This window comes from Rhizophagus irregularis, chromosome 5, assembly GCF_026210795.1.
Source record: "Rhizophagus irregularis chromosome 5, complete sequence".
Lineage (NCBI taxonomy): Eukaryota > Fungi > Glomeromycota > Glomeromycetes > Glomerales > Glomeraceae > Rhizophagus > Rhizophagus irregularis.
This window is the reverse complement of record NC_089433.1, coordinates 1,023,639-1,029,638: the sequence shown is the minus strand read 5'-3', so window position 1 is coordinate 1,029,638 and position 6,000 is coordinate 1,023,639.

Below are 6,000 nucleotides of genomic sequence, written 5' to 3'. Positions count from 1 at the left end.
TTTATATAAAAGGATGTTTTTAACCAGAAAGAGAAAAGGAGGAATTGTTTATAATTATTTCAAGATGCAGTCATAATCTAAAATCGGAAATTGTTTTAAGAATCATAAAAATTCATTACTGTACAGCTCAATAAACTAGCCAAAAATTGATTAAGGTAAATATAAATAATAATACAAAGGTAAAGACGTAAACCAAGTAAAAAGAAAGGGAGAAAATGAAAAAAAAATATAAAATCATAGCGTTTGTGTATAATAGTTATCCTCTTGCTATGTGATAGATATTTAGTTACGTTAATTGCAAGAAATTTCCCGCGCCTTTGCGGTAAGTTCCAATCTAGCCACCGTAGTTTTAGATGAATGTTAAGAATTAAACATTATGTATTAAGGACGATCGAGGTTCTAGTCTTTACAAGAAAACATGACCGCCTTGAATACGTGTATCTAAGCATTTGTGATCAAATTAATTGTAAACGTTCCTTTATTCCTTATGAAGTTGGTCTAAGCGCTTATTTCAACAGCATGAGCTATCCTTTCTGCTTTGAGCGAACTCGTAATTCTCGATTATTCATGTTGCCCAGTAATTAATCCTTTTTGAAATTGTTCTTGTGAAACAACAGCATGAGCTACATTTTCTGTTTCGAACAAATTTTGTGCGCTTTCACAGTTTTCAATTATTTCATTAGCAAGTTTGTGCAATCGTATATTCTGATTTTACCTAAGGATGGAGTCGTACTATGACATTTTTCTAAACAGAATTTCTTCAGAGAAAAAAGCTTACAAAATCATAAATGATGCAAAATTATGGTAAAACCATGTGACCAAAGATAGAAATGAGTTTACTTCATTGACAAAGGGGTTTTTGAAAATCTACGGCTTGTTTAGACCTAAATGAACCTTTTTTTTTTTATCATCTTCGGATTTACACGAATCAAATTTTTAAATGAGTCATCATGCATCTTTTTTGATTGTTTTTTTATTAGTTTTTTTCTTTCAGTTACATAAAAAAACAGATCAGGATTTGAATCCGGAATTTCAGATCAAAAAAGGGCTCATTCACATAAAAAACTCGATAACAATCGGTACTACAGAATGATCAATCTTTACTAACTTAAATAGTACAAATTTTTTTGATGAATAATTTAATCATACGATTTTTTTTTTAAAAAAAAGGGGGAGGGTCCATAATGCACTTCAATTTTTTCACAGCATATTTTTCTTTGTTAATTTATAATGAAAAGTTAAATAAGATGTTATTCAAAACTTTAACCAGTATATTAATGACCTTTGTTAACACTGTTTTTTATCTGTATATCTGTTTTTACGCTAACCAAAACAGTCCCCTTTATGATTTTGTAAGATAGTCGATTATTTATATATTGCCATAGACCAAGTAATAAAGACGATTGCGCATTTATCTACAAATATTTTTTTCTCTCAAAAATAATTATACAACACATTTTTTTTGTTTTTGTCCTCAGTCGCGACTCGCGACAATTATGCGTTTTATTGTAACGCATTGTTGAAGTTTTTCTTTACGCTCAAATCGAATCGCACGGTTGCCGAATGATTTCCTATAAAGATTCCTAGCGAAATTTCAACAATTTCACTAAAAAATTAAATATGCACATTTATATAAAAATTCACTTATATCTCAAAACTGCAAAATTACTTTTCCTAAACTAATTGCAAACAATGGCACTTTTTAAAAAGAAAAAACAATCTATCAAATAACCAAAATATCTTTATTCATAAAAAAAATTTTATTCAATCTAAAAAACTGCTCCTACATTAATTAAAAAAAAAAAAATTACGAAAGCAAAAAAATATTCCGTCCAAATTTTTTTTTATACAAATTATAAACACCTGTTACTATGATATTTCTTCATAATATGGCTCAAAATAATCTTGATTGGACTCTTGTCACAAATGTTGACGATAACGAATTCCCTATGAAAAATTTTTTAGAAAATTGATCACATGTCGGAGTTTTTTTGGAGTAAAAACTAGAAAAATGATCATTTATCAGAGTTTTTCCCAGCATCCCAGGAAATTTTTTGGGGCGAGCAAACTATTGACGAATTTTCAAACGTCTTCCCTAAAATAACAATTACAAATTAATAATTTTCATATTAATTTGTCACCAATTTTAAACACTTTATGAAAAAATAGCATAAATTCTTTTATTAAACCATTTAAATCAATGGTTTTTCTTTTTATTAAATGAACCTTTTTCGCTCATTTAAACAAAATATATAATTACGTACTTTCCTTCCTTCAATTTCGCGCATACGCTTGTCTCATTGATACTCCATATGAAAGCAAAAAAAAAAATGCGTTAATTTATGGATCAAAAATAACACGTTATTGAAGTCTTGGACGTGTTTGATCGTAATATATACAGTATACAAATGTATGCGATACGAAGAAAAACCTGCTGCTACCTTTTCATAATCATAAAGGTCACAACTAGGTAGTAACTAAAATACGGAATGAAAATATGTTAAGGGAGAGTACTTACTTGATACCATCATTATCAATCACGAAATAATGGAATTCTTATTACGATGTGATATTCTCATCTCGAGTAAATAAATAGTTCAATGTTCTAATACTCTTTCCTTTTAAATATGAAAGAGTTCAAAGTTTAAAGAAGACTTTTAGATTAAAATACAAGAGAATGGTTTACTTGGATGGGTTTATGAATTGATAATATCAAAATCATTTGATTTATTAAGAAATTGAAGATTGTCGACTTCAGTTGATGGTTAAATCTTTTGATTTTTTCTTTTAATTTTTGTGTATTCATTCATTCATGACTTAAAAAAAAATTTAATAATCTATATATCATTCATGACTTAAAAATTTAATAATCTATGTATGATAATTAAAAACTTGTCAATTTTTGAATTAATATTGTCAAAGTTTTGAATAATAAAAAAATGATCTATACTTTAGGAAAAAAAATATTTTGCTCTTTTTTAAAATTATAATTTTTTCGTTCCGGTAAATGATAATAAAATATTATATCCTGAATTATAGGTTAATGTTATATCGCGGGATAAAATAATACTAATGTGGACCAAAATCAAGTTTTGTTCTAGAATATATTGTAAAGAACAATAGGATCTTCGAAATACGCAATTAATAAAAATTCAAACATGTGTAACGTTATTTGACTAATGTTTTTTTAGTTTTTCAATTTATGGAATCAATGGACAATGGTATCAAGAAATGTATTACATAATTTACTCCCACACACAAAAAAAAGTGTCATGAGAACTTTTGAAATTTTTCAACATTGATATTTTAACTCAATGCATACTGGCGTTGGTCATTTGTTATCTTTTGTTGCTTAAATTAAGCCCCCTCCCTTTTTTTTTTAAAAAAAAAAGGGTATGAAATTGTCAATACGAATAATTTTGGGGTAAAAAAAATGTATTGATTTTATCTAGTTCAAAATGACAACTCATTGATAATTTGTTAAATGCATATCGGCGTTTTTCAGAACGGTCAATCATCATCTTTTTGTTATACGTCTTTCTTTTTTTAAACAATACAACAAATATAGGAAATCACTATCTATACAATCATTTACGATAATTTTATAGCGATCGACATACAATTAATGAACTTATACGTACTGTAGAACATGCAATCATGCATAAAGTAAGTATAATATCGTACTTCAATCAACCTCAAAATAGTTTACTATTATTTGCTCTACCATCAAGAAATTAAACTATTGGTCTATTATTTAAAATATATAAATATAATATTTTTTTTATATACATATATTTTTTTTTAATTTTTTTTTCTTAAAACAAGCCCAGAAAATTGACATTTTATTCTTAGGATTAATAAAGAGATAAATGAAAAAAATTATTTTAACATTTAATATTAATTTTGAAAATTTCAAAAATTGGTCTGATCTCTCCAATTACAACAAGCTATTGACGTTTCATCGTTTGTTAGAGATCTAGCAACCGTGTCCGACTGAAGATTTTGGTTCTGCGTTCGTAAGAGAACTAGCAACCATCTGACTTGTTATCTCGTCATTTGTCCGAGAACTGGCGACCGTCAGTTGTTGGTTCTTCATTTGTTAGAGAACTAGCGACCGTGTGTCCGATTTCGGACTGATTTTCTGCGTTTGTTAGAGAATTAGCGACCGTGCGTACGGCGACGACGAAGTTTGGGATGGTGATGAAGTTGACTCTGAGACATTTCAGGTATCGGTGATGGACACGATTTCATGGTTTGTGTCCGACTTTTTATCAGTGGTTGTTTCTGCGTTCGTAAGAGAACTAGCAACCGTGTGTCCGATTAATCATCTCTCCTTCCCCCTTGTCTATTCCTTTTTCTCTCGTCTATCTCTTCTTCCCTCGTCTATCCCTTCTTCCCCGTCTATTCCTTTTTCCCTCGTCTATTCCTTCCCTCGCCTATTCCTTCCCTCGTCTATCCCTTCTTCCCTCGTCTATCCCTTCTTCCCTCGTCTATCCCTTCTTCCCTCGTCTATCCCTTCTTCCCTCGTCTATTTCTTCTTCCCTCGTCTATCCCTTCTTCCCCGTCTATTCCTTTTTCCCTCGTCTATTCCTTCCCTCGTCTATCCCTTTTTCCCTCGTCTTTTCTCTTCCCTTTTCCCTGTCCGCGTCTTTTCTACAGAAATTGTCAAATTTAGTGCAGATAATAGTCATAAATTATACCCTTTGTTATATATTACATAGTTTTTAATTCCTTTACCCTTTACCTTAAATTATAGTAGAAATTATGAGTTGTCACTAGAAATTTTGAATTAATTTTTTTTTCTGTCCGAAGTTAAATTTCATTTGTAAATAAATAAATATATATCTATCTCTTAGAAATAAATACAGAATAATCAAATTTAAAAAAAAAGAAAACTTACTCGATTTATAAAATCACACATTTTGCCAAGATGCCAGCTAGCAGCCCAAAACCCACCCCTACTAACAATCGCCGAAATGGCGACTCACAAACTCCGCTTCCTGATGTCGACGAGCGCTTTAAACGCGTTACGTATCTTTCAAATGGTCGTATAGACACAACCAAATTATACCAAAATGTATGATAATTTGTTATCGAACGTATGTTAAAATACAAAACAAAAATTTAAACAGAGTAAACTAAATAACATACATGTATAAATAATGATAGTAACCATTAACATATATTTCAAGCGTGATTCAATTAGGCCTTATGATACTTGACAATCTTTTAATCCCTAAAAAGAGCGAGATCTTTGGCATATTTAGCTTATCTTCTCACCAATCAGAACTGCTTTTCAAATTAAAAGGATATAATAAAAAAAAAAAAGTTATATATTCAAATGATTCGTTCACAAAATTAGTTAACTTACTGAAAAAGATCTTCGCTTACAATCGCAAGAAATTTAGACTTCCGAGGTTAGCGCTAGAAGCGTGATATACATAGATCATGCGAAAATTATTATTTCAGTAGAATGTAAAGTGTATCATAATTAATTAAATATAAATAATTAATTATAAATTTACCGAAATCATCAACGGACATAAATTAAAGAGACGCTTATCAACCCCGCAAGAGTTATAATTTAGATTTGTGATGGAGCCACTCCTGACCCATAGAGACCTTTGCCAATATATTTGATAAGTTGTAAGAAATCAATTCACTCGAGAAAGTATATACTTTCTCTACATGTACTTAATCAGACCATCTGTTTTTAATCCCGTCTGCTATATAGTAATTTTATTAAGTGTGATTACGTTAATACAACTGTCTTTATCTTTATACGTATATACTACAAGCACTCATTAAAATAACCCGTCTACTACTTACTTTAAATAAGTCATATTAAAGTACAATTATTATATTCAGGCGTTGGTTCAGTTAAATCCCACAGAAAAGAATGAATCTCAGTTTACATTTCAAGATTAAAAAGAAAAACATAGTGGTTTTTTTGTTGACATAACCATTGTGCGTGTAGCGTAAGCTACAAAAAGTGTCCTT